Source organism: Carettochelys insculpta, chromosome 22 (assembly GCF_033958435.1).
Source record: "Carettochelys insculpta isolate YL-2023 chromosome 22, ASM3395843v1, whole genome shotgun sequence".
Lineage (NCBI taxonomy): Eukaryota > Metazoa > Chordata > Testudines > Carettochelyidae > Carettochelys > Carettochelys insculpta.
The window spans coordinates 173,140-191,158 of NC_134158.1; the positions used below are offsets into that span (position 1 = coordinate 173,140).

The following is an 18,019-nucleotide window of genomic DNA, read 5'->3' on the forward strand; positions in this document are numbered from 1 at the left end:
GCTGCTTGCCCACAAGTCAAGCGCACCCGTGAGAGATGAAGGCCTCCCGTCTCCGTCTCCGTCTCCGTCTCCTCAAGCGTCGTGAAGCAAGAGAGCTGCCTCATCCCCTTTTCCCACGCAGAAGGGGGAGCGGCTGCACAGGGAGTGCACCAAGGAGGGAGGCTCTGGGAGGTCGAGGCCAGAAAGGGGAAGCACAGGCCCTCTTTCTGCCCATTTTCCATCAGGGCTCCTTTGGCATGCCAAGGGCACGCCACCATCGGCTCGATTGGTGGGCTCTTTCGCCCCGCCTGTCCAATGCCATTCATTTGCGTGCCATTGGTCCTGACACGTGCCCGTGATGGCCTGCTGGAAAGTCAAGGGCTGATGTGCGAGAGGTCGCAGCCTCCTGGCTCCCTGGCCGGCCCGAAGCATCACTGGTTGCCGGCTCTCTTTTCCTGCCCAGAAAGGTGGGCGGGCCCCTGCTGAGGGAACACACCAGGGAGGCTCTTGCCATCAACCATGGGCTCAGCGCCCGTTGGTGTCCAATGCCCGTCTCACTAGCGCCTTCCATCTTTCCCTCTCGAGCGTGGAGCGCCCTGCTTGCTGTAGACGAGCTCCGTGCCAAGCTGATCCATCGGCTCCCTGTTCTCTCTGGGCTCTGCCTCTCCTGTTCGAACCCACCGTTATGCCCAATACCGGGCTCTCCATTTTTCAAGTCGTCCTTCCTCTGGCAAATAAGCCCGGAGACCTGGAACTTCCACTGGGGGAACCTTCTGGAGCAGATTCCCTTTGGGCTGAATCTTCCCATACAATTCCTCCTTGGTGACCTTTTCCGCCCAGCCTATTCTCAGCATCCTGCTCCAACAACTCCTCTCCAACGCCACGAACCTTCTCGCTGAAACTTGCCTTTTCACCCACCTCTCCCAGACGGACAACATGCTGCTGAGCGCTCCGCTTTCTGCCTTTCGCTTTGCCAGATCTGATCCGTCGCCTTCAAACTCGCTCTTGCTTTCACGCTCCTAGGCGCTAGTTTCTTCTTCCAGTCCACATCATACGTTACGCCCCTAGCCGGATGCGTGAACTTCTCTACGTTGTCTCCTTCGAGCCCCTCGCCGCTGATCTTCCTCCCTATTTCCTTATCGCCAATTACCAAGCGATGGTCAGAATGGGCCCGTGCCCTTTCCCTTCCCCGCTTAGCGCCTGCACCCTTCTCCCTAGCTTCTCTTCATCTTCTTCCACGATGACTACCTCACCCGCCGACCGCAACTTGGTGTTTTTCTTGACCTGCACAGATAGCCCTTCTCCCTCTTCCTTGATCTTGTCCATCGCTCTCTCGAGGGGGCGTGATGAACTCGCACGGCGCTAGGGGAGCGCCTTCTCTCGTACCTCTCCTCCTTCTAAACCAACTTCCCATCTCTGCGCGCATGCTCGCCGCTGCCGCCTCACCCTCCTCCGTATCCTCCAGCAACCGTATCAGTCTGCCGTCCACTCCGGACGACCCCATCACCTGACGAGTGACTTTCTCATCTCTCCTGTCAAACGCCTTCCGAGAAGGGACGAGGCGACTGTCGACGTGCCGGTCCTTTCGTCCAGCTCTCTGCGCTCTCAGGCTCGCTTGCCATATCGGCTGTCTGCTCCTTCTATCTTTCCCGAGTCCCGCTTGCTCGTCCGCCAGCAGTTCCTCGCGCTGCGCTCTCCATCTCGCCTTCGGTATCCTTGTCAGCCCCTCGGGTACATGGCCGGTTAGGGCACTCGTCGTCTTGTTCTTGCAGTCGGATGCGCTTGCTTTCTTGTGTCTTGTCACTGGCTCTTGGGGTGCTAGGCAGCTCTGCTTGGCCCTGAGGGGCACGGGATGTGGCGCCTCCTTCACTCTGCCCTTGGCCCGCCTGGCTGTGCGCTGGCTCAGCCGGGAGGGGACTCAGGCTTGGGCGGCATGGCCGCGCTTCCCTGGCAAGGCATGAGACAGGGATGACGTTCTTCGATTGTCACAGGGAGAGACACATCGTTGCCGCAACTCCTCTGTCTGCACCAAATCTTGGACCAAGTGGCTGAAGGAAGCGGGAGAGGAAAGAGCCTGACGATTTGCTGACTTTCTTGCCACTCCTTCCAGGCACGTCTCATTTTTGGAGCTGAAGTTCTGAGTTTTGGCTGCGGACAAGCGCTTCAAAGGTTTGCTTCCGGCCGACTTGGCAGGGCTTGGCTGACTTTTTCTTTGCACAAGCCTGCTGCTCAAGCGACTGGCAAAGGCCTCCAGAGGTGCCAGTCCCCTTCTGAGGAATTTTGCTGGGAACGTTGAGATGAGCATGTAAACAATGGCTGCTCGCTCCAAAGGACTGTGTCATGCGTGGAGAAACTCCTTCGTGGAACCTCCTTTCACACAAGGAAAACGAGGCAGTTCCCTCCACACGAGCTCGAGAGCTGGAGGAAGGCCCTGTCTGGGCTTCCACATTGCTCTTCATTCCAGCTCCTGTCTCGTGGAAGCTCTGTGCTCTCAACTGAGCCCAAAAGATCTTCGGAGCCACGCTAAATGAGGAGGAGGAGGTCAGAGACCTGTTTAGCAAGCGGGCTGTTTACTCTGTCTCTTCTACAAGCCTGCACCAAAATCCTTGCAATTGGGGTCTCTCATTTGTTGGCTCGAACCGTTTGACTGTCGACCTTTTCTCCCGCTCTTTTATCTGAAGAACGCTGTGCAGTTTAGATGGTGAAGGACTGGCCCAGCATGCTCTTCTGGGGAAGAGGCCAGAAGGGAAGGCTGGTGGTGGTGGCGGCGGCAAAAGGAGGGGGGTTGCAGTAAGACAGGGGCAGACAGCATCAGGCACCTAACCGTGCCGCCTCCGGGTGGGCTCGAACCACCATCCTTTCGGTTAACAGCCGAACGCGCTGACCCATTGCGCCACAGAGACACCTGCGGGCAGCTTGCGCCACCTCCGAGCACAGTGCTCGCCTTGCCGTCAGGCAATCGGTGCAGGAGAAGCACCAGGCTGCCCGCTGGGCCCCAGCCCCTGCGCTGAGCAGAGTGGCGCAGCGGGAGCGTGCTGGGCCCATAACCCAGAGGTCGATGGATCGAAACCATTCTCTGCTAGCCCTGCCTCTCGTGGCCTTTTGATTCAGGCTGAAGCCCACAGGCGGCCAAGACTCTTGCCCCAGCGCTGGGCACTGCAGGCGAGCAAACAGGACGCGGGAGTGACCCTCCTTCGTCTGCGTGAGCCACAAGAGGCTTTGAAGCCAGGTGGTCTCCTGCCAGAGGCTACTTTTGCTCAATGCCCTTGCCTCCTGAGGACTTGTGGGGTGTGCCCATTCTTCCATAGCAGCCCCTAGAATGGAGGCGGAGGGAGCACACAGCTCTCAGCCTCAGCGTGGTGCGCAAGGAACGTGCATCTCTCTCGACGTGTCCTTGCTTTACGTGCGTGTCGCTTGCCTAAGAAAGGTGGGAAGAAAGAGGAGGTTGACGGAAACCAGTGGACTCTGGCCATCCTGCGCATGGGCAATTGGAAAGAGAAGGTCTGATGGGACGCGCGTGGAAGCCCAGGGGGCGGCCTGTGACCGGCGGGACACAGCTTGTCAAGCACTGCCCGAGGCCCTGAAGTGGTGTGGCTGCTTGCCCACAAGTCAAGCGCACCCGTGAGAGATGAAGGCCTCCCGTCTCCGTCTCCGTCTCCTCAAGCGTCGTGAAGCAAGAGAGCTGCCTCATCCCCTTTTCCCACGCAGAAGGGGGAGCGGCTGCACAGGGAGTGCACCAAGGAGGGAGGCTCTGGGAGCTCGAGGCCAGAAAGGGGAAGCACAGGCCCTCTTTCTGCCCATTTTCCATCAGGGCTCCTTTGGCATGCCAAGGGCACGCCACCATCGGCTCGATTGGTGGGCTCTTTCGCCCCGCCTGTCCAATGCCATTCATTTGCGTGCCATTGGTCCTGACACGTGCCCGTGATGGCCTGCTGGAAAGTCAAGGGCTGATGTGCGAGAGGTCGCAGCCTCCTGGCTCCCTGGCCGGCCCGAAGCATCACTGGTTGCCGGCTCTCTTTTCCTGCCCAGAAAGGTGGGCGGGCCCCTGCTGAGGGAACACACCAGGGAGGCTCTTGCCATCGTCCTCATCAACCATGGGCTCAGCGCCCGTTGGTGTCCAATGCCCGTCTCACTAGCGCCTTCCATCTTTCCCTCTCGAGCGTGGAGCGCCCTGCTTGCTGTAGACGAGCTCCGTGCCAAGCTGATCCATCGGCTCCCTGTTCTCTCTGGGCTCTGCCTCTCCTGTTCGAACCCACCGTTATGCCCAATACCGGGCTCTCCATTTTTCAAGTCGTCCTTCCTCTGGCAAATAAGCCCGGAGACCTGGAACTTCCACTGGGGGAACCTTCTGGAGCAGATTCCCTTTGGGCTGAATCTTCCCATACAATTCCTCCTTGGTGACCTTCTCCGCCCAGCCTATTCTCAGCATCCTGCTCCAACAACTCCTCTCCAACGCCACGAACCTTCTCGCTGAAACTTGCCTTTTCACCCACCTCTCCCAGACGGACAACATGCTGCTGAGCGCTCCGCTTTCTGCCTTTCGCTTTGCCAGATCTGATCCGTCGCCTTCAAACTCGCTCTTGCTTTCACGCTCCTAGGCGCTAGTTTCTTCTTCCAGTCCACATCATACGTTACGCCCCTAGCCGGATGCGTGAACTTCTCTACGTTGTCTCCTTCGAGCCCCTCGCCGCTGATCTTCCTCCCTATTTCCTTATCGCCAATTACCAAGCGATGGTCAGAATGGGCCCGTGCCCTTTCCCTTCCCCGCTTAGCGCCTGCACCCTTCTCCCTAGCTTCTCTTCATCTTCTTCCACGATGACTACCTCACCCGCCGACCGCAACTTGGTGTTTTTCTTGACCTGCACAGATAGCCCTTCTCCCTCTTCCTTGATCTTGTCCATCGCTCTCTCGAGGGGGCGTGATGAACTCGCACGGCGCTAGGGGAGCGCCTTCTCTCGTACCTCTCCTCCTTCTAAACCAACTTCCCATCTCTGCGCGCATGCTCGCCGCTGCCGCCTCACCCTCCTCCGTATCCTCCAGCAACCGTATCAGTCTGCCGTCCACTCCGGACGACCCCAACACCTGACGAGTGACTTTCTCATCTCTCCTGTCAAACGCCTTCCGAGAAGGGACGAGGCGACTGTCGACGTGCCGGTCCTTTCGTCCAGCTCTCTGCGCTCTCAGGCTCGCTTGCCATATCGGCTGTCTGCTCCTTCTATCTTTCCCGAGTCCCGCTTGCTCGTCCGCCAGCAGTTCCTCGCGCTGCGCTCTCCATCTCGCCTTCGGTATCCTTGTCAGCCCCTCGGGTACATGGCCGGTTAGGGCACTCGTCGTCTTGTTCTTGCAGTCGGATGCGCTTGCTTTCTTGTGTCTTGTCACTGGCTCTTGGGGTGCTAGGCAGCTCTGCTTGGCCCTGAGGGGCACGGGATGTGGCGCCCCCTTCACTCTGCCCTTGGCCCGCCTGGCTGTGCGCTGGCTCAGCCGGGAGGGGACTCAGGCTTGGGCGGCATGGCCGCGCTTCCCTGGCAAGGCATGAGACAGGGATGACGTTCTTCGATTGTCACAGGGAGAGACACATCGTTGCCGCAACTCCTCTGTCTGCACCAAATCTTGGACCAAGTGGCTGAAGGAAGCGGGAGAGGAAAGAGCCTGACGATTTGCTGACTTTCTTGCCACTCCTTCCAGGCACGTCTCATTTTTGGAGCTGAAGTTCTGAGTTTTGGCTGCGGACAAGCGCTTCAAAGGTTTGCTTCCGGCCGACTTGGCAGGGCTTGGCTGACTTTTTCTTTGCACAAGCCTGCTGCTCAAGCGACTGGCAAAGGCCTCCAGAGGTGCCAGTCCCCTTCTGAGGAATTTTGCTGGGAACGTTGAGATGAGCATGTAAACAATGGCTGCTCGCTCCAAAGGACTGTGTCATGCGTGGAGAAACTCCTTCGTGGAACCTCCTTTCACACAAGGAAAACGAGGCAGTTCCCTCCACACGAGCTCGAGAGCTGGAGGAAGGCCCTGTCTGGGCTTCCACATTGCTCTTCATTCCAGCTCCTGTCTCGTGGAAGCTCTGTGCTCTCAACTGAGCCCAAAAGATCTTCGGAGCCACGCTAAATGAGGAGGAGGAGGTCAGAGACCTGTTTAGCAAGCGGGCTGTTTACTCTGTCTGTTCTACAAGCCTGCACCAAAATCCTTGCAATTGGGGTCTCTCATTTGTTGGCTCGAACCGTTTGACTGTCGACCTTTTCTCCCGCTCTTTTATCTGAAGAACGCTGTGCAGTTTAGATGGTGAAGGACTGGCCCAGCATGCTCTTCTGGGGAAGAGGCCAGAAGGGAAGGCTGGTGGTGGTGGCGGCGGCAAAAGGAGGGGGGTTGCAGTAAGACAGGGGCAGACAGCATCAGGCACCTAACCGCGCCGCCTCCGGGTGGGCTCGAACCACCATCCTTTCGGTTAACAGCCGAACGCGCTGACCCATTGCGCCACAGAGACACCTGCGGGCAGCTTGCGCCACCTCCGAGCACAGTGCTCGCCTTGCCGTCAGGCAATCGGTGCAGGAGAAGCACCAGGCTGCCCGCTGGGCCCCAGCCCCTGCGCTGAGCAGAGTGGCGCAGCGGGAGCGTGCTGGGCCCATAACCCAGAGGTCGATGGATCGAAACCATTCTCTGCTAGCCCTGCCTCTCGTGGCCTTTTGATTCAGGCTGAAGCCCACAGGCGGCCAAGGCTCTTGCCCCAGCGCTGGGCACTGCAGGCGAGCAAACAGGACGCGGGAGTGACCCTCCTTCGTCTGCGTGAGCCACAAGAGGCTTTGAAGCCAGGTGGTCTCCTGCCAGAGGCTACTTTTGCTCAATGCCCTTGCCTCCTGAGGACTTGTGGGGTGTGCCCATTCTTCCATAGCAGCCCCTAGAATGGAGGCGGAGGGAGCACACGGCTCTCAGCCTCAGCGTGGTGCGCAAGGAACGTGCATCTCTCTCGACGTGTCCTTGCTTTACGTGCGTGTCGCTTGCCTAAGAAAGGTGGGAAGAAAGAGGAGGTTGACGGAAACCAGTGGACTCTGGCCATCCTGCGCATGGGCAATTGGAAAGAGAAGGTCTGATGGGACGCGCGTGGAAGCCCAGGGGGCGGCCTGTGACCGGCGGGACACAGCTTGTCAAGCACTGCCCGAGGCCCTGAAGTGGTGTGGCTGCTTGCCCACAAGTCAAGCGCACCCGTGAGAGATGAAGGCCTCCCGTCTCCGTCTCCGTCTCCGTCTCCTCAAGCGTCGTGAAGCAAGAGAGCTGCCTCATCCCCTTTTCCCACGCAGAAGGGGGAGCGGCTGCACAGGGAGTGCACCAAGGAGGGAGGCTCTGGGAGCTCGAGGCCAGAAAGGGGAAGCACAGGCCCTCTTTCTGCCCATTTTCCATCAGGGCTCCTTTGGCATGCCAAGGGCACGCCACCATCGGCTCGATTGGTGGGCTCTTTCGCCCCGCCTGTCCAATGCCATTCATTTGCGTGCCATTGGTCCTGACACGTGCCCGTGATGGCCTGCTGGAAAGTCAAGGGCTGATGTGCGAGAGGTCGCAGCCTCCTGGCTCCCTGGCCGGCCCGAAGCATCACTGGTTGCCGGCTCTCTTTTCCTGCCCAGAAAGGTGGGCGGGCCCCTGCTGAGGGAACACACCAGGGAGGCTCTTGCCATCGTCCTCATCAACCATGGGCTCAGCGCCCGTTGGTGTCCAATGCCCGTCTCACTAGCGCCTTCCATCTTTCCCTCTCGAGCGTGGAGCGCCCTGCTTGCTGTAGACGAGCTCCGTGCCAAGCTGATCCATCGGCTCCCTGTTCTCTCTGGGCTCTGCCTCTCCTGTTCGAACCCACCGTTATGCCCAATACCGGGCTCTCCATTTTTCAAGTCGTCCTTCCTCTGGCAAATAAGCCCGGAGACCTGGAACTTCCACTGGGGGAACCTTCTGGAGCAGATTCCCTTTGGGCTGAATCTTCCCATACAATTCCTCCTTGGTGACCTTCTCCGCCCAGCCTATTCTCAGCATCCTGCTCCAACAACTCCTCTCCAACGCCACGAACCTTCTCGCTGAAACTTGCCTTTTCACCCACCTCTCCCAGACGGACAACATGCTGCTGAGCGCTCCGCTTTCTGCCTTTCGCTTTGCCAGATCTGATCCGTCGCCTTCAAACTCGCTCTTGCTTTCACGCTCCTAGGCGCTAGTTTCTTCTTCCAGTCCACATCATACGTTACGCCCCTAGCCGGATGCGTGAACTTCTCTACGTTGTCTCCTTCGAGCCCCTCGCCGCTGATCTTCCTCCCTATTTCCTTATCGCCAATTACCAAGCGATGGTCAGAATGGGCCCGTGCCCTTTCCCTTCCCCGCTTAGCGCCTGCACCCTTCTCCCTAGCTTCTCTTCATCTTCTTCCACGATGACTACCTCACCCGCCGACCGCAACTTGGTGTTTTTCTTGACCTGCACAGATAGCCCTTCTCCCTCTTCCTTGATCTTGTCCATCGCTCTCTCGAGGGGGCGTGATGAACTCGCACGGCGCTAGGGGAGCGCCTTCTCTCGTACCTCTCCTCCTTCTAAACCAACTTCCCATCTCTGCGCGCATGCTCGCCGCTGCCGCCTCACCCTCCTCCGTATCCTCCAGCAACCGTATCAGTCTGCCGTCCACTCCGGACGGCCCCAACACCTGACGAGTGACTTTCTCATCTCTCCTGTCAAACGCCTTCCGAGAAGGGACGAGGCGACTGTCGACGTGCCGGTCCTTTCGTCCAGCTCTCTGCGCTCTCAGGCTCGCTTGCCATATCGGCTGTCTGCTCCTTCTATCTTTCCCGAGTCCCGCTTGCTCGTCCGCCAGCAGTTCCTCGCGCTGCGCTCTCCATCTCGCCTTCGGTATCCTTGTCAGCCCCTCGGGTACATGGCCGGTTAGGGCACTCGTCGTCTTGTTCTTGCAGTCGGATGCGCTTGCTTTCTTGTGTCTTGTCACTGGCTCTTGGGGTGCTAGGCAGCTCTGCTTGGCCCTGAGGGGCACGGGATGTGGCGCCCCCTTCACTCTGCCCTTGGCCCGCCTGGCTGTGCGCTGGCTCAGCCGGGAGGGGACTCAGGCTTGGGCGGCATGGCCGCGCTTCCCTGGCAAGGCATGAGACAGGGATGACGTTCTTCGATTGTCACAGGGAGAGGCACATCGTTGCCGCAACTCCTCTGTCTGCACCAAATCTTGGACCAAGTGGCTGAAGGAAGCGGGAGAGGAAAGAGCCTGACGATTTGCTGACTTTCTTGCCACTCCTTCCAGGCACGTCTCATTTTTGGAGCTGAAGTTCTGAGTTTTGGCTGCGGACAAGCGCTTCAAAGGTTTGCTTCCGGCCGACTTGGCAGGGCTTGGCTGACTTTTTCTTTGCACAAGCCTGCTGCTCAAGCGACTGGCAAAGGCCTCCAGAGGTGCCAGTCCCCTTCTGAGGAATTTTGCTGGGAACGTTGAGATGAGCATGTAAACAATGGCTGCTCGCTCCAAAGGACTGTGTCATGCGTGGAGAAACTCCTTCGTGGAACCTCCTTTCTCACAAGGAAAACGAGGCAGTTCCCTCCACACGAGCTCGAGAGCTGGAGGAAGGCCCTGTCTGGGCTTCCACATTGCTCTTCATTCCAGCTCCTGTCTCGTGGAAGCTCTGTGCTCTCAACTGAGCCCAAAAGATCTTCGGAGCCACGCTAAATGAGGAGGAGGAGGTCAGAGACCTGTTTAGCAAGCGGGCTGTTTACTCTGTCTGTTCTACAAGCCTGCACCAAAATCCTTGCAATTGGGGTCTCTCATTTGTTGGCTCGAACCGTTTGACTGTCGACCTTTTCTCCCGCTCTTTTATCTGAAGAACGCTGTGCAGTTTAGATGGTGAAGGACTGGCCCAGCATGCTCTTCTGGGGAAGAGGCCAGAAGGGAAGGCTGGTGGTGGTGGCGGCGGCGGCAAAAGGAGGGGGGTTGCAGTAAGACAGGGGCAGACAGCATCAGGCACCTAACCGCGCCGCCTCCGGGTGGGCTCGAACCACCATCCTTTCGGTTAACAGCCGAACGCGCTGACCCATTGCGCCACAGAGACACCTGCGGGCAGCTTGCGCCACCTCCGAGCACAGTGCTCGCCTTGCCGTCAGGCAATCGGTGCAGGAGAAGCACCAGGCTGCCCGCTGGGCCCCAGCCCCTGCGCTGAGCAGAGTGGCGCAGCGGGAGCGTGCTGGGCCCATAACCCAGAGGTCGATGGATCGAAACCATTCTCTGCTAGCCCTGCCTCTCGTGGCCTTTTGATTCAGGCTGAAGCCCACAGGCGGCCAAGGCTCTTGCCCCAGCGCTGGGCACTGCAGGCGAGCAAACAGGACGCGGGAGTGACCCTCCTTCGTCTGCGTGAGCCACAAGAGGCTTTGAAGCCAGGTGGTCTCCTGCCAGAGGCTACTTTTGCTCAATGCCCTTGCCTCCTGAGGACTTGTGGGGTGTGCCCATTCTTCCATAGCAGCCCCTAGAATGGAGGCGGAGGGAGCACACGGCTCTCAGCCTCAGCGTGGTGCGCAAGGAACGTGCATCTCTCTCGACGTGTCCTTGCTTTACGTGCGTGTCGCTTGCCTAAGAAAGGTGGGAAGAAAGAGGAGGTTGACGGAAACCAGTGGACTCTGGCCATCCTGCGCATGGGCAATTGGAAAGAGAAGGTCTGATGGGACGCGCGTGGAAGCCCAGGGGGCGGCCTGTGACCGGCGGGACACAGCTTGTCAAGCACTGCCCGAGGCCCTGAAGTGGTGTGGCTGCTTGCCCACAAGTCAAGCGCACCCGTGAGAGATGAAGGCCTCCCGTCTCCGTCTCCGTCTCCGTCTCCTCAAGCGTCGTGAAGCAAGAGAGCTGCCTCATCCCCTTTTCCCACGCAGAAGGGGGAGCGGCTGCACAGGGAGTGCACCAAGGAGGGAGGCTCTGGGAGGTCGAGGCCAGAAAGGGGAAGCACAGGCCCTCTTTCTGCCCATTTTCCATCAGGGCTCCTTTGGCATGCCAAGGGCACGCCACCATCGGCTCGATTGGTGGGCTCTTTCGCCCCGCCTGTCCAATGCCATTCATTTGCGTGCCATTGGTCCTGACACGTGCCCGTGATGGCCTGCTGGAAAGTCAAGGGCTGATGTGCGAGAGGTCACAGCCTCCTGGCTCCCTGGCCGGCCCGAAGCATCACTGGTTGCCGGCTCTCTTTTCCTGCCCAGAAAGGTGGGCGGGCCCCTGCTGAGGGAACACACCAGGGAGGCTCTTGCCATCGTCCTCATCAACCATGGGCTCAGCGCCCGTTGGTGTCCAATGCCCGTCTCACTAGCGCCTTCCATCTTTCCCTCTCGAGCGTGGAGCGCCCTGCTTGCTGTAGACGAGCTCCGTGCCAAGCTGATCCATCGGCTCCCTGTTCTCTCTGGGCTCTGCCTCTCCTGTTCGAACCCACCGTTATGCCCAATACCGGGCTCTCCATTTTTCAAGTCGTCCTTCCTCTGGCAAATAAGCCCGGAGACCTGGAACTTCCACTGGGGGAACCTTCTGGAGCAGATTCCCTTTGGGCTGAATCTTCCCATACAATTCCTCCTTGGTGACCTTCTCCGCCCAGCCTATTCTCAGCATCCTGCTCCAACAACTCCTCTCCAACGCCACGAACCTTCTCGCTGAAACTTGCCTTTTCACCCACCTCTCCCAGACGGACAACATGCTGCTGAGCGCTCCGCTTTCTGCCTTTCGCTTTGCCAGATCTGATCCGTCGCCTTCAAACTCGCTCTTGCTTTCACGCTCCTAGGCGCTAGTTTCTTCTTCCAGTCCACATCATACGTTACGCCCCTAGCCGGATGCGTGAACTTCTCTACGTTGTCTCCTTCGAGCCCCTCGCCGCTGATCTTCCTCCCTATTTCCTTATCGCCAATTACCAAGCGATGGTCAGAATGGGCCCGTGCCCTTTCCCTTCCCCGCTTAGCGCCTGCACCCTTCTCCCTAGCTTCTCTTCATCTTCTTCCACGATGACTACCTCACCCGCCGACCGCAACTTGGTGTTTTTCTTGACCTGCACAGATAGCCCTTCTCCCTCTTCCTTGATCTTGTCCATCGCTCTCTCGAGGGGGCGTGATGAACTCGCACGGCGCTAGGGGAGCGCCTTCTCTCGTACCTCTCCTCCTTCTAAACCAACTTCCCATCTCTGCGCGCATGCTCGCCGCTGCCGCCTCACCCTCCTCCGTATCCTCCAGCAACCGTATCAGTCTGCCGTCCACTCCGGACGGCCCCAACACCTGACGAGTGACTTTCTCATCTCTCCTGTCAAACGCCTTCCGAGAAGGGACGAGGCGACTGTCGACGTGCCGGTCCTTTCGTCCAGCTCTCTGCGCTCTCAGGCTCGCTTGCCATATCGGCTGTCTGCTCCTTCTATCTTTCCCGAGTCCCGCTTGCTCGTCCGCCAGCAGTTCCTCGCGCTGCGCTCTCCATCTCGCCTTCGGTATCCTTGTCAGCCCCTCGGGTACATGGCCGGTTAGGGCACTCGTCGTCTTGTTCTTGCAGTCGGATGCGCTTGCTTTCTTGTGTCTTGTCACTGGCTCTTGGGGTGCTAGGCAGCTCTGCTTGGCCCTGAGGGGCACGGGATGTGGCGCCCCCTTCACTCTGCCCTTGGCCCGCCTGGCTGTGCGCTGGCTCAGCCGGGAGGGGACTCAGGCTTGGGCGGCATGGCCGCGCTTCCCTGGCAAGGCATGAGACAGGGATGACGTTCTTCGATTGTCACAGGGAGAGGCACATCGTTGCCGCAACTCCTCTGTCTGCACCAAATCTTGGACCAAGTGGCTGAAGGAAGCGGGAGAGGAAAGAGCCTGACGATTTGCTGACTTTCTTGCCACTCCTTCCAGGCACGTCTCATTTTTGGAGCTGAAGTTCTGAGTTTTGGCTGCGGACAAGCGCTTCAAAGGTTTGCTTCCGGCCGACTTGGCAGGGCTTGGCTGACTTTTTCTTTGCACAAGCCTGCTGCTCAAGCGACTGGCAAAGGCCTCCAGAGGTGCCAGTCCCCTTCTGAGGAATTTTGCTGGGAACGTTGAGATGAGCATGTAAACAATGGCTGCTCGCTCCAAAGGACTGTGTCATGCGTGGAGAAACTCCTTCGTGGAACCTCCTTTCTCACAAGGAAAACGAGGCAGTTCCCTCCACACGAGCTCGAGAGCTGGAGGAAGGCCCTGTCTGGGCTTCCACATTGCTCTTCATTCCAGCTCCTGTCTCGTGGAAGCTCTGTGCTCTCAACTGAGCCCAAAAGATCTTCGGAGCCACGCTAAATGAGGAGGAGGAGGTCAGAGACCTGTTTAGCAAGCGGGCTGTTTACTCTGTCTGTTCTACAAGCCTGCACCAAAATCCTTGCAATTGGGGTCTCTCATTTGTTGGCTCGAACCGTTTGACTGTCGACCTTTTCTCCCGCTCTTTTATCTGAAGAACGCTGTGCAGTTTAGATGGTGAAGGACTGGCCCAGCATGCTCTTCTGGGGAAGAGGCCAGAAGGGAAGGCTGGTGGTGGTGGCGGCGGCGGCAAAAGGAGGGGGGTTGCAGTAAGACAGGGGCAGACAGCATCAGGCACCTAACCGCGCCGCCTCCGGGTGGGCTCGAACCACCATCCTTTCGGTTAACAGCCGAACGCGCTGACCCATTGCGCCACAGAGACACCTGCGGGCAGCTTGCGCCACCTCCGAGCACAGTGCTCGCCTTGCCGTCAGGCAATCGGTGCAGGAGAAGCACCAGGCTGCCCGCTGGGCCCCAGCCCCTGCGCTGAGCAGAGTGGCGCAGCGGGAGCGTGCTGGGCCCATAACCCAGAGGTCGATGGATCGAAACCATTCTCTGCTAGCCCTGCCTCTCGTGGCCTTTTGATTCAGGCTGAAGCCCACAGGCGGCCAAGGCTCTTGCCCCAGCGCTGGGCACTGCAGGCGAGCAAACAGGACGCGGGAGTGACCCTCCTTCGTCTGCGTGAGCCACAAGAGCCTTTGAAGCCAGGTGGTCTCCTGCCAGAGGCTACTTTTGCTCAATGCCCTTGCCTCCTGAGGACTTGTGGGGTGTGCCCATTCTTCCATAGCAGCCCCTAGAATGGAGGCGGAGGGAGCACACGGCTCTCAGCCTCAGCGTGGTGCGCAAGGAACGTGCATCTCTCTCGACGTGTCCTTGCTTTACGTGCGTGTCGCTTGCCTAAGAAAGGTGGGAAGAAAGAGGAGGTTGACGGAAACCAGTGGACTCTGGCCATCCTGCGCATGGGCAATTGGAAAGAGAAGGTCTGATGGGACGCGCGTGGAAGCCCAGGGGGCGGCCTGTGACCGGCGGGACACAGCTTGTCAAGCACTGCCCGAGGCCCTGAAGTGGTGTGGCTGCTTGCCCACAAGTCAAGCGCACCCGTGAGAGATGAAGGCCTCCCGTCTCCGTCTCCGTCTCCGTCTCCTCAAGCGTCGTGAAGCAAGAGAGCTGCCTCATCCCCTTTTCCCACGCAGAAGGGGGAGCGGCTGCACAGGGAGTGCACCAAGGAGGGAGGCTCTGGGAGGTCGAGGCCAGAAAGGGGAAGCACAGGCCCTCTTTCTGCCCATTTTCCATCAGGGCTCCTTTGGCATGCCAAGGGCACGCCACCATCGGCTCGATTGGTGGGCTCTTTCGCCCCGCCTGTCCAATGCCATTCATTTGCGTGCCATTGGTCCTGACACGTGCCCGTGATGGCCTGCTGGAAAGTCAAGGGCTGATGTGCGAGAGGTCGCAGCCTCCTGGCTCCCTGGCCGGCCCGAAGCATCACTGGTTGCCGGCTCTCTTTTCCTGCCCAGAAAGGTGGGCGGGCCCCTGCTGAGGGAACACACCAGGGAGGCTCTTGCCATCAACCATGGGCTCAGCGCCCGTTGGTGTCCAATGCCCGTCTCACTAGCGCCTTCCATCTTTCCCTCTCGAGCGTGGAGCGCCCTGCTTGCTGTAGACGAGCTCCGTGCCAAGCTGATCCATCGGCTCCCTGTTCTCTCTGGGCTCTGCCTCTCCTGTTCGAACCCACCGTTATGCCCAATACCGGGCTCTCCATTTTTCAAGTCGTCCTTCCTCTGGCAAATAAGCCCGGAGACCTGGAACTTCCACTGGGGGAACCTTCTGGAGCAGATTCCCTTTGGGCTGAATCTTCCCATACAATTCCTCCTTGGTGACCTTCTCCGCCCAGCCTATTCTCAGCATCCTGCTCCAACAACTCCTCTCCAACGCCACGAACCTTCTCGCTGAAACTTGCCTTTTCACCCACCTCTCCCAGACGGACAACATGCTGCTGAGCGCTCCGCTTTCTGCCTTTCGCTTTGCCAGATCTGATCCGTCGCCTTCAAACTCGCTCTTGCTTTCACGCTCCTAGGCGCTAGTTTCTTCTTCCAGTCCACATCATACGTTACGCCCCTAGCCGGATGCGTGAACTTCTCTACGTTGTCTCCTTCGAGCCCCTCGCCGCTGATCTTCCTCCCTATTTCCTTATCGCCAATTACCAAGCGATGGTCAGAATGGGCCCGTGCCCTTTCCCTTCCCCGCTTAGCGCCTGCACCCTTCTCCCTAGCTTCTCTTCATCTTCTTCCACGATGACTACCTCACCCGCCGACCGCAACTTGGTGTTTTTCTTGACCTGCACAGATAGCCCTTCTCCCTCTTCCTTGATCTTGTCCATCGCTCTCTCGAGGGGGCGTGATGAACTCGCACGGCGCTAGGGGAGCGCCTTCTCTCGTACCTCTCCTCCTTCTAAACCAACTTCCCATCTCTGCGCGCATGCTCGCCGCTGCCGCCTCACCCTCCTCCGTATCCTCCAGCAACCGTATCAGTCTGCCGTCCACTCCGGACGGCCCCAACACCTGACGAGTGACTTTCTCATCTCTCCTGTCAAACGCCTTCCGAGAAGGGACGAGGCGACTGTCGACGTGCCGGTCCTTTCGTCCAGCTCTCTGCGCTCTCAGGCTCGCTTGCCATATCGGCTGTCTGCTCCTTCTATCTTTCCCGAGTCCCGCTTGCTCGTCCGCCAGCAGTTCCTCGCGCTGCGCTCTCCATCTCGCCTTCGGTATCCTTGTCAGCCCCTCGGGTACATGGCCGGTTAGGGCACTCGTCGTCTTGTTCTTGCAGTCGGATGCGCTTGCTTTCTTGTGTCTTGTCACTGGCTCTTGGGGTGCTAGGCAGCTCTGCTTGGCCCTGAGGGGCACGGGATGTGGCGCCCCCTTCACTCTGCCCTTGGCCCGCCTGGCTGTGCGCTGGCTCAGCCGGGAGGGGACTCAGGCTTGGGCGGCATGGCCGCGCTTCCCTGGCAAGGCATGAGACAGGGATGACGTTCTTCGATTGTCACAGGGAGAGACACATCGTTGCCGCAACTCCTCTGTCTGCACCAAATCTTGGACCAAGTGGCTGAAGGAAGCGGGAGAGGAAAGAGCCTGACGATTTGCTGACTTTCTTGCCACTCCTTCCAGGCACGTCTCATTTTTGGAGCTGAAGTTCTGAGTTTTGGCTGCGGACAAGCGCTTCAAAGGTTTGCTTCCGGCCGACTTGGCAGGGCTTGGCTGACTTTTTCTTTGCACAAGCCTGCTGCTCAAGCGACTGGCAAAGGCCTCCAGAGGTGCCAGTCCCCTTCTGAGGAATTTTGCTGGGAACGTTGAGATGAGCATGTAAACAATGGCTGCTCGCTCCAAAGGACTGTGTCATGCGTGGAGAAACTCCTTCGTGGAACCTCCTTTCACACAAGGAAAACGAGGCAGTTCCCTCCACACGAGCTCGAGAGCTGGAGGAAGGCCCTGTCTGGGCTTCCACATTGCTCTTCATTCCAGCTCCTGTCTCGTGGAAGCTCTGTGCTCTCAACTGAGCCCAAAAGATCTTCGGAGCCACGCTAAATGAGGAGGAGGAGGTCAGAGACCTGTTTAGCAAGCGGGCTGTTTACTCTGTCTGTTCTACAAGCCTGCACCAAAATCCTTGCAATTGGGGTCTCTCATTTGTTGGCTCGAACCGTTTGACTGTCGACCTTTTCTCCCGCTCTTTTATCTGAAGAACGCTGTGCAGTTTAGATGGTGAAGGACTGGCCCAGCATGCTCTTCTGGGGAAGAGGCCAGAAGGGAAGGCTGGTGGTGGTGGCGGCGGCAAAAGGAGGGGGGTTGCAGTAAGACAGGGGCACACAGCATCAGGCACCTAACCGCGCCGCCTCCGGGTGGGCTCGAACCACCATCCTTTCGGTTAACAGCCGAACGCGCTGACCCATTGCGCCACAGAGACACCTGCGGGCAGCTTGCGCCACCTCCGAGCACAGTGCTCGCCTTGCCGTCAGGCAATCGGTGCAGGAGAAGCACCAGGCTGCCCGCTGGGCCCCAGCCCCTGCGCTGAGCAGAGTGGCGCAGCGGGAGCGTGCTGGGCCCATAACCCAGAGGTCGATGGATCGAAACCATTCTCTGCTAGCCCTGCCTCTCGTGGCCTTTTGATTCAGGCTGAAGCCCACAGGCGGCCAAGGCTCTTGCCCCAGCGCTGGGCACTGCAGGCGAGCAAACAGGACGCGGGAGTGACCCTCCTTCGTCTGCGTGAGCCACAAGAGGCTTTGAAGCCAGGTGGTCTCCTGCCAGAGGCTACTTTTGCTCAATGCCCTTGCCTCCTGAGGACTTGTGGGGTGTGCCCATTCTTCCATAGCAGCCCCTAGAATGGAGGCGGAGGGAGCACACGGCTCTCAGCCTCAGCGTGGTGCGCAAGGAACGTGCATCTCTCTCGACGTGTCCTTGCTTTACGTGCGTGTCGCTTGCCTAAGAAAGGTGGGAAGAAAGAGGAGGTTGACGGAAACCAGTGGACTCTGGCCATCCTGCGCATGGGCAATTGGAAAGAGAAGGTCTGATGGGACGCGCGTGGAAGCCCAGGGGGCGGCCTGTGACCGGCGGGACACAGCTTGTCAAGCACTGCCCGAGGCCCTGAAGTGGTGTGGCTGCTTGCCCACAAGTCAAGCGCACCCGTGAGAGATGAAGGCCTCCCGTCTCCGTCTCCGTCTCCGTCTCCGTCTCCTCAAGCGTCGTGAAGCAAGAGAGCTGCCTCATCCCCTTTTCCCACGCAGAAGGG

At 59.0% G+C, this 18,019-nt stretch overlaps 5 non-coding genes across 5 annotated transcripts; all 5 read right to left on the reverse strand.

The window, feature by feature from the left end:
- Positions 1-2,808: 2,808 nt before the first annotated feature.
- On the reverse strand, positions 2,809-2,882 carry TRNAN-GUU (transfer RNA asparagine (anticodon GUU)). The gene has a single exon. It is a non-coding gene; the product is annotated as a tRNA-Asn (tRNA).
- A 3,501-nt stretch (positions 2,883-6,383) lies between these two features.
- Positions 6,384-6,457, reverse strand: TRNAN-GUU (transfer RNA asparagine (anticodon GUU)). Its single transcript has one exon. It is a non-coding gene; the product is annotated as a tRNA-Asn (tRNA).
- A 3,510-nt stretch (positions 6,458-9,967) lies between these two features.
- Positions 9,968-10,041, reverse strand: TRNAN-GUU (transfer RNA asparagine (anticodon GUU)). The gene has a single exon. It is a non-coding gene; the product is annotated as a tRNA-Asn (tRNA).
- Positions 10,042-13,551: 3,510 nt separating this feature from the next.
- Positions 13,552-13,625, reverse strand: TRNAN-GUU (transfer RNA asparagine (anticodon GUU)). The gene has a single exon. It is a non-coding gene; the product is annotated as a tRNA-Asn (tRNA).
- Positions 13,626-17,123: 3,498 nt separating this feature from the next.
- TRNAN-GUU (transfer RNA asparagine (anticodon GUU)) lies at positions 17,124-17,197 on the reverse strand. Its single transcript has one exon. It is a non-coding gene; the product is annotated as a tRNA-Asn (tRNA).
- Between the last annotated feature and the right edge of the window lie 822 nt (positions 17,198-18,019).